This window comes from Anser brachyrhynchus, assembly GCF_964034855.1.
Source record: "Anser brachyrhynchus genome assembly, chromosome: 6".
Taxonomy (NCBI): Eukaryota; Metazoa; Chordata; class Aves; order Anseriformes; family Anatidae; genus Anser; species Anser brachyrhynchus.
Genome location: NC_137700.1, coordinates 21,604,358 through 21,621,520, shown reverse-complemented (window position 1 = coordinate 21,621,520; position 17,163 = coordinate 21,604,358). Strand labels below are relative to the sequence as shown.

The following is a 17,163-nucleotide window of genomic DNA, read 5'->3' as shown; positions in this document are numbered from 1 at the left end:
AAAGTGCCACGAAGAATTGTTCTGTGCTCCCAGATGAGTTCTCCCCAAAGATACAGGTAAGAATTAGCTGTACAACGGTGGGGAGGGGAATTCAGTGAGAAATACACTCTCTGAAGCATTAGTAAATATGCCACCCTAGATATTTCACATTTCTACAATAATGTCATTATGACATTAAAAAGAAATGCATCAGAATACCTTAGAAAAGTCCTGTTTGCAGAGGACCAAAGACTCAATGCAAAGAATGATCCAGAGAGGACTCATAGTAGGAAATAAATGCCAAGTAAGTACAAATATCTTGTGTTTTGGTGATGGATTCTTGGGTAAAATTCCATGTTGGTGACTCAGCCTACTCTTTGTAGAGGAAAATATTTGTTTAGAGGACATAGGACAGACAAAACCAGAATCATCCTCTTGGCTCAGCAGGTTCTGCACGTTGGCACAGGCACCCTGCACTGCCTCAGACAGAGCATCCCAGCTCTCAAGGCCCTTTGGCCCTTGCCTTTGCATGGTAAGAGTTACTGCTTGGAAATTTTTCTGTACAACAATCCTTGGTGTTTGCATAGTAAATGTCTCCTTCCTCCCTCTGATACGACCTGGTAGCAACAATCCATGCCTCCACTTTTTGCCATTTTATTCTCTTTTTTCATATTTCCTCCTTTGACACAGTCATCACTATGCAGTAGTAATATCAACAAAATGAGCCCAACTTAGTGGCATCCACAAAATCAACAGACATTTAACAGAACTATTTAACATGTATCATGGTGCATGGAACTAATTGGTAATATATGATAATCACATATATCTTGTGTGATAAACAGTTTCTGATCTCCTACCCAATTCTGTTGTCATGTTTTGACAGAATACAATAAACATACCTGCCGCTTATTTCCTTGCTGGCGTATCCATCACAAGCAACAATTTCACCACACATATTCAAGTTACCTGACCTGAAATGCAATATTTTTGTATGCTGCCATGATCACAACACCTGAGAACCTCAGGAAAATTAATGAACAGTCTCTGAAGCACACCCTTTATCTTACAGACATAGAGCTCAGTTAAAGAGAGCTTAAGGGCTTATTTAATTTCACTGAACACTGCCATGTAAGAGCTAGGCATCTACTCCAAGCTAATCATCAAAGCTCCCTCAAAAGATAATGAAGGGAATACACTTCCAAAGGTCACTTAATTACATTCCAAAATGCCTAAGAGAAGTAGGATGAACTACCCACTGGAAGTCAATTGGTCTCTCCCTTTTAAGATTACCAAGGCAGTCTAAGTGCTAAGGCTGCACGCCTTACTTCTGCATACTGAAAGCTAGACTACAATCCCCTACCTGTGTGAGGACATCTGAGCAGTTGTTTCCACACCTGCAGCACAAGATCATTCCTCCTGCCTCCCGAGAAGCCTTCAGTTAGTTGTATGTGGGGTTCCTCAAAGGAAGAGGGCCTCTGCTGATCACAGTCCAGGCTATAAAGTTGCTTATTAAAGCACTTACGATGAAAAACTGTAGGCAAGAAAGAAAATTATAGGGTGTAGCATGACTTACAATTTTAAATAATTCTAAATAATTTAAAATAATTTTAAATAATTCCAATTTTTCTACTGGATAAATGGAGGACTTGGCTACTTGGCAAACATGGAGATGTCAGCCTGACTACTACCCAGATATTTTGTGTTGTATCAGCAGCGTGCCTGCATGCTTACCGTTGACATTATCTATGTGTGACAGCTTCAGCAAGGAGATAATAGGCACCACGGACATCTGTTCATCAGCCCCACTGAACAGTAGGAAGCCTGAGGAATCGTGATGCAATTCAGGAATAACCTGAGAGCACAACACAGATCCATTCTGGATTTCCAAACTCTATTCAGGCCTGCAAGATTCAGCACAAGGTCCATTAGAAAAGAATGGAAAGTACAGAAGAACTCATGCACAGGTGTACAGGCACAAGTTGGAGCTTTTTCTGACACCTTCCACTTTAGCAGTACAGCATCATCCTTGGCTGAAGTCTGTCCATGGGTGGCCCATTAAAAAGTTGAATGGAGCTATTCTCTTCCTATTAAATCAGATTACTCCCTGCCCCTCTCCTTTGACCATTTTTGTTCCCGATCCTGTTTTCAGTGTTTGAACACCCCAAATTTGGATTATAAATTTTATTTCACTCATACTCTTTCTCTAGTAACCTTCTGCCCTCATTAATATCACATAACAATGAACAACGACATGCCTCAACCTTTGGAAAGAGAATTGAAAGCATTCTGTACGACTCATAAAATTTACCTTGCTTGTGCACCTAAAAGCCTGAAAAACCTGAACTTAGATATTCCTCTGCATGAAAGGAAGACTTCTGTTAAATGTTTTTTCCAGCAACTGTAAGCTTAGTTATACATATCATCTAACCAGACTAAGGGGAAGGGAGAAGATGTTTGAGGAGCAAGGCACCTGTCCATTTGTGTACATCCAAAAGGAAAGTGGGGGATCTGAATCATCTGCTAGCTGCAAACATTCTGAATAAAAAAGAATATATCCCGCTGCCGTATTTACCTGCCACACCTTTCTATTGCCTTTTTCTGAATGAGGAAGCAGCAGTAAGGATAAATTTGGCATGATTTCCAGACAAGTTTTCAGAGGCTCTGATCTATTTTTGCAGCATACTTGAAAACTTTGTCTGAATTCCAAAGGAAACCCAATCTCCTGATCTTCAAAGTGCCTTCCCTAAAGATTTTGGCTTCATCACTACAACGTAACTCAGGAGCTGTGGGGAAGGGAGGAAGAAGGACCAGAGACCTGTTCATACTTCACAGGGCTGTGGAGTTCAGTGGTACCTAACACAAGGGGGTTGAACACATGCATTAAGTAACTGGAGAGAGCTACCCAAAATTCATGCTGCAGTTCCCGATTACTGCACCTCTCATACAAGTGCAGAGCCAAAAAGAAAGGTCTCTTAAAAATGGGTGAAGAGGGTGCTGGTAAATCAAAAGGGAGATTGTGTTCATACTTGCTGTGGTATGGAGTCATGTAAAGCATGACTCAAGTCACCGAATCTTGTTTTGTAGAAGTCAGAAATCCATGGGTTGGTAATTAAATAACGTTATTAACAATTAACTTCTGTAAAAGAACTATTTTTTAAAAAAACTTTCTCTCCTCCCTTAGTGTGAATAAGAATTAGCATGCTGCTTATGAAGAAAACCTAACCTGAAACAGCTTTTCTTAGAGCTTATGCAATGTCCTGACATTAATTGATTTAAATACACATTCACAAGCTCCTGGACTGATTCCTTATGTCTCCATCTACACTGCACAACTACAGACATCTGCACACACTCTGGCATTTGCTTAAATCCCAATGGCAAAAAGCATGCTCCACAATGAGACAACTGCAATGCCAGCACTGCTCTTTCATCCCACATACTCTTAAACACGACGTAAAGTGAAAAAAAATCAGAATCTGCAGCACTTCAAAAGCTCAGGTCTGTGCTTTTGCCTGAGCCCTGGGAGACACTGGATCCCAGAGACACACACCCTCCACAGAGATGGCTCTGTCACTATGCCCAGTATTAAAAAGGAAATTTTGAACTTACCACCCGGTTTCAGCTATTCTAGCAGGGCACCAGGACAGAAACAGTATCTGAAGTATCCAGACCAAAGGTATGCAGAGCTTTAAAAAGCAAGGACACATTAACCTGCATCCTCAAGTGGTTAGGAAAGGAAGGTGTCCTGTGGCTGGGACAGAAGGCACTTTTACATTACTTACAATAGATTTCCCCAGGAGGTCTGAGACATACCTGTATTAAATAAACCACATTCAGGAGGCAAACAATTAACTCTTCATAGCTGGCTGTCACACGACTGCAGCCATAACTAGATGGAGATCCATTTAGTAAATGTGGGATGTGATAGAAAGGATATAAACTTTGATAATACACGTTTCAAGGGTGACACTGGCATACTGGTAGGTTCACAGTCCTAGAGGTGTATCAACAGTATTCGCCAAAACAGAATCCTACACATACAGTTGTTGTTTGTTTTTTTTCTCTCTTTTATAGTGATGTAGGAAGCAGCAAAGTCAAACTCCTTACAATACTTAATGCACCTCAGTACAGAAAGCTGTCCAGAAAGACGATAAAGTGATAAACAAGGAGCAAAACTTTCTGCAGAAAGATTGTGCACCAAACTGAAGGAGGATGGGTTTACTGGCAACTGTTACACCTAGCACTGAATTCAACTGCCAGCTCCAGAGACCTACACATTTCTGAAGCTGGGAAAGGATCACTCTGTACTCGTCCCATCTCTTACATTATTTAAGGCTCTTCAGAGGAGACAGATTCAATTAAAGCCAATACACCCAACCCTACAGAACTTGGAAGAAATGAAAACTTCACTCTCTACTCATTTGTTCCCTTTAATTTATATTGCATTTACTTTATAATTGTGAAAAGACAAAAAATAAAAATAAAATCACAAGGGTGGGTGATATTATTTCAATCCCTTTGTAAGTTTAATTCATTTTCAGATCAGTGCTCCACGCACATACACTGGAAAGGCACACTGGGACATCAGCAAATTTTCCAGTAGTATTTTTTTCTGATATATAATTATAGTTAAAATAAATCAAAATACATTGCAAGGCCCCTAAGTAATATAAAACCCTAGTCCTGTGCAGCAGCCACAGCTTTTCAAAGCATTTTTAAGCTTTTTGCACAAACTGATTCTTACCCTTTTCCAGTGTTGGCACAGAGCACGAGGGAAGCAGATACTCTTTTGCGTCTAATCTGAAGAGCAATTTGTATGTAGGCTTTTTTGTTTGTTTCCCCCACAGATAGCATCTATGAAATCTATATAGGTTGGGGGGGTTATTTTTTATATTTTGGCCTTAAACAGCCAAGATAAGCTGTATTCTTTCACAGCTGGTATCCGAGTTCCAGCAGATCTCTATCTGCATGCAGTGTGACTATTTTCAAGCCAACAATGAATCACCAGCAGGAGGATGAGGCAGAGCGCTGGAGTACACATTCTAGGTAGTTGAACTATAGAACAATCTCTATACAGTAATTTGGTTATTTCTGGAAGAAATGAACCATATGAGCAGCAGGTGTGTATGCTAATAGAATGACTTTGTGTTTTAATTAAGCAGTATTTCCCTACAGAGTAATTACATATGTTGTTTACTCAACTTTTTTTTCCTAAATAGAAAAAAATTAAAAAAAAAAAACAACACGTAATCTCTTTCTTTCCCAGGCTACAAATGAAAGATCTTAAGAACCTTTAAAAAAAGTACAGAACAAACTTGGTAGACCCTATACATACATGAAAAACACTTGCTAGGTACAATTTCAAAAAGGAATTTATATAACAGATGGTGTTATCTGAACTCCCATCAAAAACTGTTTCAGCTCAGATAATACCACTGATTCTACTGAGTGAGAAATTTTACATTGATTGCCATGACTGTAAGAACACCAATCTACCCCAGTAGATATTGTGAAGTACCATTTGAAATAGAGACTACAGAGTCTAAGGAAGAGAAGATAGGTTTAATGAGGCATCCACTTCCTAAGCTTCAGCAACAAATGGAGCATTTTCCTCGAAGAGTTTTCATCTCCAGAACCTCCAACTACCACGTATCACTCCAAAGTTGGTCTAATGGCAGACGTTATCTCCTGCTGCACAACTGGCCTCACTTCTGGCCTGCGGCTACCACAGCTATTGCTATTATTCAGTGATTCAGCAATTATTCCGTATGATTCAGTGAACGAGAAAAAAAAAAAGCAAACAAAAAGAAAAACACACAAAACGAAGCCTTCCTCTATACCTGTTTCTGCTGTGAAAAAGCACTACTATGTAGGCAATATTAAGTTAACATTACAGAACTGAAAATAACAATGCAGCCAGAAGTTACCTGCTATTTCTTTAAGTATGTTCACGGAATTTACCACTGGGCTTTGCCTGTTCATACTAGGTGATGAGGGAAAATAGCATGGGATGCAAGGCAATTCACGGGGTGCAGAAACGGTCAGACCTGGAGGTGATCTAGCCAAACCTAACAATGGCATCTAGAAACACAGACACAGGAACAAATAGCCAAATTCAGAAACACTGTGTGCGGATGCACCCCCATTGACACTTCTTATCCAAACTGTGTTCAGACCACTTCCGAGCTTCCTACAAACAACACATATTGCTCTGTCTCCATCAGAGCTGCTGTGAAGTCCACCCATGGGAAAAGAAACCTGCTGCATGCTTAAAGAGAATAATGCACAATGAGCAATATTTAATAGAAGGGATTTCGTAGGGCTTTTTTTCATTCCTTCTTTGTATAGAATTACACAGATTTAGATACCTTTGCATTTGTCTTAAATATAATTTCACTAGAGACACTGCTCTGGGTGTCCCTGCTGGAGGAGGGAGACAGGATCAGAAGACCTCCAGAGGTCCCTGACAACCTCAACCATTCTATGATTTCCCAGAAAATAAAGATGGGAGATCATCCTATATTCCGGGAGAGATGTGTCAACTACATGTCATACAGCTATTAAACTGAAAAATGGAAGTCAAAAGAAAATCAGAGGGTGTTTCTAAGAGCTAAAAGCCTCATTTTACCATGCCTCTCTTGTGCAGGCATATCTTTCTTGTAATATTTCAATAAGAATTTTATTTTTTCCGGATTTTTTTTCTGTTCATTGTCCATGTGAGATTTGTGATTTTCTGTCAATGTAGCACTTCTCTGCATCCTGGAACAGCTATTTCAGCAACTTTCTTGAAATGAGGAGTACGTATAAATCAAGGTTTGTTAACAGCTAGCAAATCCAGCTTACAGTCACGATGATGCTCTCTGTAAATTTAAGACTAAATAAATATATACATGATATATTCAAAGCACTTGGTTTGTCTTGAAAAAGACAGAGATTGGGAAAGCAAACCAGGAAGGTTTTTTGTTTCTGTTTTTGTTCTTGTTCTTGTGTGTGTTTTGTTTTGTGTTTTTTCCCAAAATGAAAGATTTTATTTTAGAAGCACACTTTCAAATGCCATCAAGCTTGAATCTAACTTACCCAATGACTTTCCAATTTCCTCAAACTAGCAGAATAGCCAATAAAAAACTTATCTCAAGAGGGAATAGTTATTATATTGGCAGGAATTGGCAATTGGGTAATTTTGCTATAATTAATCAGAGCCAGGATGGAGTCTTCCCATATCTACTCAAATATCAACACACTTCAACACAACAAACAAAGTGTGTTTTTTCTTTACAGCTTTATAACATGTATTTACTATTGCTTGTGGTTAACTTGCTCTGTGTATTTGGATCTTAACCCTGAACACACAAATGCTGGTTATTTTAATACCAAACCTATTGAAATCACAATGATCTTCACAGGAGGATTTCAGTACAAGGAGTCCATAAATGAACAGCAGGGAGGAAAAATTGGCCAATTTTGATAATCACATTTTTTAGAAAGGCCCTAAGAATCACAATATACTACTCAAAATGTTAGCTAAACAGAAGATACACTACCCAGAGACAGTAACCACTACCAAATATCTGTAGTCCAACTGTGTAAGAGATGGAAAATGAGCTGATCAGAAGTATACTACTTTTAGGTTTATCACATTTTACCAGTAAACCTCAAGCAAAATTGCTAACATTATCTCATGTCTCTCATTTTTCCTCTTCATTTGCTACTTAACATTTATGCATTTTTATAGCTAATTCTATAGCTAATCACTGCTCCTCAAAATCTCAGATTTGGACTCAACAACTATTCATTTGGAACTTTATAAGTTAAGTGATCCTCACATTCTGACTCCATGGTCGACACTGGGAATAATTAGCTAGTGCCAAAAAAGATGCAGAATATTAATCAAGAAGCCAGGCACAGTTTACTACCTCTGACAACACAGAATTCCTCATGAGACACCCTCAACGAATAATGAATTGTACCTAGCTTCAGTTACGGCTTTGCCTGGGTATCCTTTCTGCCACCAATTTCTGTGTTTCCAAAGACTAAAAAAAGATGCAAGATCACTCAGCAGAGATGCCAGAAATACTGCACTACTAAGGAATTTCTTCATCTCTCAGTGGAACTTCTCCATTTTATAAAGAAACTAGTTTTTGCTGTAGGATACACATCAGTATTTTTCAAATCTCATCTTTAAAAAGAAAATAGGAATTTAGTCTTTTCAGTTAAGGTGTCTGCGTCACAAAAACCATCTACAGCACTTGAAAACCCCATCACAGAGGGAGCTGGATGGAGCAGGGAATAATACTATAATTTTACGGTACCTAATTAACACACAGATATTGTTCTCGGTGTTCTGAGGTTATCACTTCTGTGGTGGAGGCACAGACAATAGAAGAAATGTAAAACAAAACAGACTTCAAATGGTATAATTAATAAACTAGTCTTTTGTTTTGGATTTCTTCCCTTTACTAAGGGAAAACAATACACAACAAAAGAAATGCATATGATTGTCTCACACAGTATTAAACAATTGCTTCCTTTGGCTCTCTGCTTATTGCAAAAAGCATAGCAGTCTGGTCTCATCCATTCAGGTGAATTAAGACACTGATCCTGAGTAAGTGAAAGGGAGATACGGAAATTCAAGCATTATGGATAGAAGAAAGAAGTGACAAGTCTCAAATTCCTCAAAGGCAGATGCTACACTGCAGTCATCATCTCCAACAGCCTACCTGCTCCTGTCCTCCTCCTGGCTGTGTGGAGGAGCAGGACCAGCTGCTTTACTACATCTGTAGCGTGAAGATGTGGCTCCACACCACCTGAATGTAACAGGAAAATCAGCCATCCTGATCAATTGGAATTGCCATATAAGCCTGGTGCAGCCCATATTGTGCATGCCAATCTGTGAAAAATAATAATTAAAAATAAATAACTTGGAAGCCCTAAAAGGTGGTTGGTTGACCATAACTCTCCAATGCAACAGTTTTCCAAAGGGATGACCGTGGTCCTTTAAGAACAGAACAGAGATTACGGTAAGATTATATTGCTACTTACTTGGTTAGGCAGTGGTTGAAACACCAGACCGATGTTCTGTTTTCTCAGTGTAACCCAGGCATCCAGAAACCAAGAAATTGAGGGAAAAAAAAATCAATTAAAGGGCTAGAAGATATACTGTAACATTACAAGTTACAGTAGACCCTAATTGAAAAATTTACATGTAAATTGGATGTTCTTCCAAACAAGACACTCTAGTTTCAATGGGAATTAGTTTGGGATAACTCCACAGTCTAGAAAATATAACCAAATTATGACAAGAACTCCTTTACAACATCCAACTGAGGACATTTTCATGGCTAAATTACCCATCCTGGGCACAGCCTAATTTTGCACTGAGAGTTGATAAGTGAAAAAGAAAACAACACAGGACCTTCATTTCTAGCTTAAATTAGTTTTCTCTCAACAGAAAAGTTACTTCTGTTTAAATATGAAATATGCAAACAAGTATTATGCAATTTTGGTTGTTTCTTTCATACTTAGCATCCCAGAACACTGGCATCAATTCTCAAGAAGATTTAGTTAGCTGAAATGTGAGGAGATTATATGGCTCTCTGACTTTTTTTCTTCCTATATTGAGACAAAATTAGTTTTTATCTGTAAGATTTTACAAGTAAGATTTTTAACAAATTGTATTTAAGAATTTGCAGAAATATTTGCCTCAAAAAAAAAAGTTTCACATAATCAGACTGTTGAAGAACATTCGAGTAGAAGGCAATTTTAGCCTCTGCAATGGGAGAATTCTCAATTTATAACAGTCTTAATATACTCGCATACACATGATGAGCCATGTGGAATAAATGTAAATCGACTTCCACACAATATTCAGTGAAAAAGAACCAGAACAGTGAAGTATGTCACTGAACGTGCACACAAAGTGCAAACTACTCAGAAAATGCTTCCGTGTGCAACTTACTTAATATCCTACCTTTATATGATTAACAGTTTTGCTTTGATATTACAAAAGAAAGTTGTAAATCTGATAGAACTCACTATGCAGCTGCTGAGGAAAAATACCAATGCAATCTTTATTTCTCCTCTCCTGGTATTTACTTGGAACATATTTCTGACAAGTTTAGTAGCTAGTCCTCCTCCTCAGATTTCTTACCAAGTCACTTAAACATTACAAACTGATATATTATTACACATACTGATGAGACTATTCAGAATTCAAATGCTGCTCTGTTCTCTAGAAAATTCACAGTACACAGATAGGGGTTTTATGATCCCCCAAGTCCAAATTTACAATGCCCAATGATGCCACTAAGAAATAGACGAGCTTGCTGATGGTAGATTTTCACTTGATGAAACACAATTCCTTCCTCTTGCCATTTGGATGACATGCACTATGCTGTGCATTTGTTCTTGCTGAAAAAAAAATAATTTCATGAAGTACACAGGGTTTGTCATACTAGTCTTATGGATTTCCTTGCAATCATATTTCAAGAGTATTATCTTATCTGTGCTAAAATAATAAAGTCAGAATTTATGGGGGGAAGAGGACTTGAAAAACCTTTCTAACAGAAATATATTTATTTCAGCTGAAGGCCTTTAGTATTACTTAGATTTTCAGAATCAGACAGGTGTAATTTCATTTATTGAGTGTTTTCTCTATATTTTGCAGCAGGATAACATCAAGAATAAAATGAAACTGATTTATAATGTAATGCACATGGAAACAGAATGCATTTAGAAATCTATGATTTCAGTCCAGGTAAATTCAGAAACATTAATATACACTAGTAAGAACAGACTGCTGTGGTACATGGTAATATTTGATGATAAAAATATACCACAGGGACTGCGTGACTGACTTTTATGTGCATGTCCAGCTTTTAAAATCTGCAAGAAAACCCAGAATGAGAAAAACTCATTTGAGAGTATTTGATTCCTCATCTGAGTTGAAAATTACCTGAACAAACCATGGAAATATGGTCTAGCAGATATACAACTGGTGTTCACCTTTGGCAGTGCTGCTTTGGGCCACTACATTTACAGTAGGTCATTGAGGGCAATTAATGATATTCTACTGGACAATCTACTGTGGACAGAAAAAATACCCTTCCAACATAATTCTCATGAATAGTGAAATGTGAAAACTGAGCTCTTACGCAGGTTTTTTAGGAACTGCACTGAAGAGAACAGAAAGCATAAGATACAGGGAACAAAAGTTCTTTCCATACCACTTCCTTACTACCCTCCAGTACACTTATGTGTACTCTTACCGTTTAAGCCATTAAGCCTCTTACCATCTTGGCCATTTAAGAAGCATTCAGCCAAAACACAGGTTTGCCCTACAGGTGATTGGCTGATGTGCCCAGCAGGTAAGACTATGACTTAGACAAGTTGAATGTCCTCTGGTGATACATCTGCTGATTATCAGGGAATGCTGGTTTAGAATGAGCAACTAACTTTTGCACGGCTACAATTAAAAGTGATACATTCACCTACAGTATTTGGGAAGAAGGTCAGTTTGATCCAAAAGCTACACTAGGAAAGGACTCCCACGTACAACTCATGGGAAGGGAAAGAGAGTCCAAGAGGAGGGGTACAGAAGCAAATCAGATCACCAGAAGCAGTGGAGGAGTGGCTGAGTGAAGATGTGAAGTTATGCTCTAACTTACTGCCATGCGAAATAATGTTTATTATAGCGTTTGGGACTAATACGGGGAGCAGATGCAACTGTGGAGCCCTGTGGTGTTACTTATTTTCCATCCCTACCTTAGGCATGTAAGGATTGGAGCTGGAACATTGTGTCCTCCTTTTTCACCACCCCTGAATGTCTGGGAGCAGCTGCAATGACACTGGGCACTGATTGCAGGGCTCCAGTGGATGCCAACTCACAGCGAGCTGGAAGGACTGAGCAGAAATTGGCAGTACCCAGAGCTGGGACTGGAGGACTGCATCTGAAAAAGGCTTATAGGAAAGGCCACTGTTACCCATTGCTGAGCTACAGGAAAGCTGATTTTCCACAAGGCTGGGAAATTAGACACTATAGGAAACAGACCTCTTGTAACATCACCTGAGAGCAGGATTCATCTCTTTAATCACCAGTTTAAGCCAGTCATCTGGACTCTTGCTGTATTTGATGGAAAGGGATAAATATCACCAGAGGTGATTCAGCCCACCAATTTTAGCTCATTACCTTAGGATGATATAAGCCATCCTCTGGAGGAGTCTCTTCTTTTCTATTGATTATTGAACAGGCCTGAGGTACTTGCCAAGGCCAGCTGTTAGATGATAATTAGGTTAGGTGAGACCAAACAATCACAGAAAACAAACTGGACACTTGTCAAGTTTAGGAATTGGTCCCATAGCCTTTCCATAATTGTAGGAGGTATCAACAAAAATATCCCTCACAGAGATTTCTTCTCGCTGAAGTAACTTCCATATTTTCTTTTTCCTTGCAGAAGGCATATGTGATGTCATTGGAAAGACATGCCTACGTACTTCAAACGATACAGAAACCAAAATCAATGGGAGAGGAAACATGGAACATGTTTATGCATCAACCACATGACTCCATGATATCTCTGAAACACATCTGTGGGGCCTTCCACATTGCTGTGCCTGTTCTCATGACACATTTGAGCTACATACATATGCGAATAGTCTCCAAACCTTAACCCAGCAGCATTTCTAAAGCTTCATGTATCACTGAAGTTATGGTAGAAGCTTTTTGTTGTTGAGAGAGGGGTCTTCTGGGGGAGAAGGGTAGACTCCTCTACTTAATGTAACTATAAACACAAGTAAATAGTAGAAACATGAAATAAGTCCATAAACTTAATACTATGAAACAAATAAATGCAATTTCGTTTCTAAAACTCAGCTCTATCCCACCTATGCTTACATTCATACACGTGTGCACGTACTTGCATGCTCTCTGCATAGGCCCTGCAGCAGTTCTGACCCGAGGAATTCCGTCCCAGAGCTGTCACGAGAAGGACAGAAAGCTGGTCTTGAGACCACCTCATCTAGGTCCCTGCCTGAAGACACTCCATCCCCTCTGCTGTCTCTAATCAGCCCACACATGTGCGTTACTATCCCCATCGTTTGAATTTCCCTAAAGCCAAGCTCTCCTGTTGCAATTTCAATCCACCACTTCCTCTCCTGTCTGCAGGGAACATGCAGAATAGTTTGTTATCTATGCTCTGCAGCACTGCTTCACTTACTGTCTCCCCTCTATCCTCTCTCCTTTGCGGGGGCAGGTGCCTAGCCACGGAATTTCCATCTGTTCATTAGTATAAGAGCAATATGCTTTTATACAGATCTCGGGTAGATAATGTCCTAAATAATTTTAAAAGAACAGATAAATTCGTTTAAACAGCTAAATTCAGAACAGATAAATTTATTCTAGCGTTGGTTAAACCTGTTTTGTCTGTGTAGTTGATGTACAGTCTGTAAATAAAGCCCTGTTTAATGCTTTTACATTGCTTCATCTTCTAATCCAAATTTTAATTAATTGTATTCTCTCTTGCTCTGCCACACAGCAGCAACAACTTGCAGTGAAGTTGATGGCACTTTGAGACAGACATTTTTACATTCAGATTAAAGCCATCTCAGCTACAGACAATGGCCCAAACAAGTGAATTACATGTCAGACTTATCACTCAACAGCAATGGGGTCTTCCTATATTCTCCAGTCACAATTTGCATTAGAATTATGGATATGTCTGTCTGTATGTGTGTTGGGCTTGTTTAATAAACCTGTGATTTTCTGCTACCAAAGCTAGCTTGTGCAGTGACTTATTCTAAAGTGTCATCCAGAAATATCACTTGGAGCCATTAAAAGCAATCCATTCGCTCTCTCATGCCTCTTCACTTTGTAATCAAACAAACGTAATCACTTATTGTTCTTGGTGAGACAGCTGTGCCCTGAAATTCTCACCTTTACCTGCGTCTGTAAATCCATCTTCCACATGCCTTTATCTACCACATGAGCAATGTGAAATGCTTTTAAAATTTTGTTAGACCCTGTTATGAACATAGGGGCATGACACTCGGGAAGCAATAAATAAATAAAAATTGCAAGCAGATTTATTACACAGAGACAATAGAAAGAAAAGCAATGAAAACCCCACAACAAAGCAGCAGTTCATTTATCAAAGATCTATTCATCCAAATACGGCACCACTCCAGCAAGACACACTAGCTTGAGCAGAACTTTAAAGATGTGACTTGTCAAACAGAAGTCAACAGCTTAAGTGATCTGCTGGACAGGGAACTAAATAAAACGGATGTATTATTTCATTTAAAAACAGATTTGTTCCATAAGGCCTTCCTGTGAAATATTCTACAGCACTTGAGGCCTCAGAAGTCAGCGCTGATTTTCCTATCAGAGAAAACCTAGTGAGAAAATATATAGAGAAATGAGAGGGATCATCGAAACGATGCATGAGTTATGCAGTGATTTCAGTTATTTATAAACTAATTCACTATTTTTCTGGAACCACTTTGTCCAAAGTATTTCCTCACTGCAAGCCACCCGACTGGTATGAATGTAATGAAAAATAATTTCAGCCTACATCACTGCTAAACTGGCAGAAGTCATGCCTGAGAACAGAAAGCACCATCGCTTCATCAGCAAACTTGCTGCCATACCTAAATGATATCCTTCTTTAATTTTCTACCCTGTTTCCGCAGAGCATGTACTGCTTATTCCTCTATGCAGAGCGGAGCCGACAATGGGCTGACAGTGCTCACCCTCTGAAAACTCCATTAAAAAAGCATTAAGATGGTGATACAGAACAACAAAAGCAATGGAGAGCTCTGCTCCTGGAGACAAGTACCATATGCCCTCTCATACTTTTCCCAACACTACGCATTACGTGATCGGGTTGCTTAATTATGCTGAGGTGTTGAAAATGTACATGTGTAAGGATAGACTGGGAAGCCCTGAGGTTAAAATATATTCATGTATTTGCCATTAATACATGTTGGATGCATGAATAAAGCAGGATATCCTGCGATCTATTTAAAGTAAAAAAGCTTGTTTTTTTATGATATTTAAATTACATGTATAGTGAAACAATGCTTTACCCTGTTATTTCGCCGAGGAATAGGATTTTTTGCTATTTTCCCTTTCCTCTCTTCTTCCCTGCCTTCCCTGTGTCCATTTGTCTAACTAGGTTATATATACAAAAAGTCTACAACTGCCAGCAGAGGCTTTAGTGATGCTGAGAGGAACTTTAGCTGACACTGACTCTTCAGATGCTGACTGACCTCTTTGAAGAGCTGCATCACTCTGGAAAATGCAAACACCACAGCCGTTAGCAACCTACATCTCTCATCAAAATTCTGCCTTCTCATGGCCTGCTCACTGAGGCCAGCTGCTTCAGTCTGTGTTTACAACAAGCTTCTGAGAACAACTCATCAGAAGTTTGGGCTCTAATGGTCACAGTCTGAATACTCCTCCTGCTAGCACAATAGATAACAAACCTGGAAAAACAGGTATTGTAAATAAATTCCGTGATAAAGACAGCCCTCACTTTGGCCTGAGACGGTTTTAATCTACTTTTTCATCCTAAGAAATCTCTGCAGATGTCAGAAGCAAAATGTCAGGGCTACTTATTTGCCTGCTCTGTGCAAGGATTGCTCAATTCCAAATGAAACAAATGTGCCAGAGCTGATTTACTGAATTAGCAATGGATGGGGCTCAAAAGCCTCACTGAAATGCATTGCCACTGCCCTCCATGAGCTTGCAACAGGTCATTATAAAACCTGAGCTCCATAGACAGCTAAAGAGAGGTCCTCAAGTCTCAACAAAGAGCCCAGGAGGAAAAGCCACAAACCGAAACTGTGCTATTAAAACAATCAGCCTCACCATGTCAAGGTCCTACTTAAACAGACTTGACCTACCACACGTTTTCATGTGGCAGAATCAGAGGCTAGGACTGGCACTGTCTAACTGCCTACATTTTGTCCTAGTAAATGGATTTAAAATATGCCCTAGCTATATAAAATAATAAAACGGGAACATTTTAAAAATATATGCTGTGTGGATTGATTTGTACTTGTCACATTAAATGATGTAAATTACAGACCTATAGTTTTGTAAGAGAAAAACTCCAACAATTCTCAGAGTACCTTTCATCTATAATATCGAAATGCTCCAAGAAAGCTGGCAAGTGGCTCTGCAAAGGGAAATGCGGCGTAGAGGCATGGATCTGCAGAGACCGTGTGGGCGCCCCAGCTCAGCACGGGGCTGTAGCAATCCCCACCCCATGCACAGCGCCAGGCGAGGACGGCCACGACGACTCGAAGTTCTTCAGAGCGGGCCAGTGTCATCAGGGAGAGGAGCCAGGTCATTCAGAGAGCACCACGAGGAAAATCAGCAAGCATGAAAGCATGAACTGCAAGAAAAGAATGGAGAATCTGGGATTTATTTATTTATTTATTTTTAATTATAAAATGATGTGAACCCTCTGTGATTGCAGTTTTTGATTGTGCAAAAGGTTGCTGTCAAGGAGAAGGAACAAAACTATTCTTCACAGGATAGGACAAGAAGGGTTAAACTGCAGCAAGGGAAATTCAGTTTAGACATTAGGGAAATCTTTCTAGCTGTCAAGATAGTTCAGCATCGAAATCAATCGCCAAGGGAGAGTGGAATCTCAATCACAAGAGGGCTTAAGAACAGGCTTGCTAATTAACTGTCAGGCATGGTTTAGATATAATTGCTCCAGCTGGGGCAGGGGGCTGAACTACCTGACCTCCTAAGGCTCCATCTAGCTCTATCTGCATTGATCATAAGATCTCCAGAGCCTCAGAATAATCTATGTACCTCATAAATTATATAAAGAGGGAATATATATATATATATAAAAGCAAGTCTAAAAGCTAATTACTGATGCTATGTCTGTACTATGTTGCTGCTGTCTTAATAATTTTAGAATTAAATCTATAATGTTACCTCTAATAATAACATATAATCAAAAATTTTAATGTATACCAGTATGGATATTTTAGTCTGATTTTAATGTGCGGCACAGACTTCTATTTTATTACATTTATTTTTGGTATTTAAACCCTTCATTGATGACAGACTGTGATCACATTTTTGTAGAGGCCCTAGCAGGACCTGAGGCCTGTATATGTGTAATATACACGTATGTATATGTAACAGCAGGAGTACACAGGGAACAG

At 39.2% G+C, this 17,163-nt stretch overlaps 1 protein-coding gene across 3 annotated transcripts in view; it reads right to left on the bottom strand.

The window, feature by feature from the left end:
• Positions 1 to 17,163, bottom strand: part of LOC308197640 (uncharacterized protein) — a 628,187-nt gene that overhangs the window by 42,062 nt on the left and 568,962 nt on the right. For all 3 annotated transcript variants that reach the window (XR_013953160.1, XR_013953161.1, XR_013953162.1), the window contains exons 26-27: positions 1,714 to 16,373; positions 1,343 to 1,513 (exon numbers count right to left, since the gene is read on the bottom strand). The gene's annotated coding sequence lies outside the window, so the exon portion shown is untranslated. The remainder of the gene's footprint in view (positions 1 to 1,342; positions 1,514 to 1,713; positions 16,374 to 17,163) is intronic.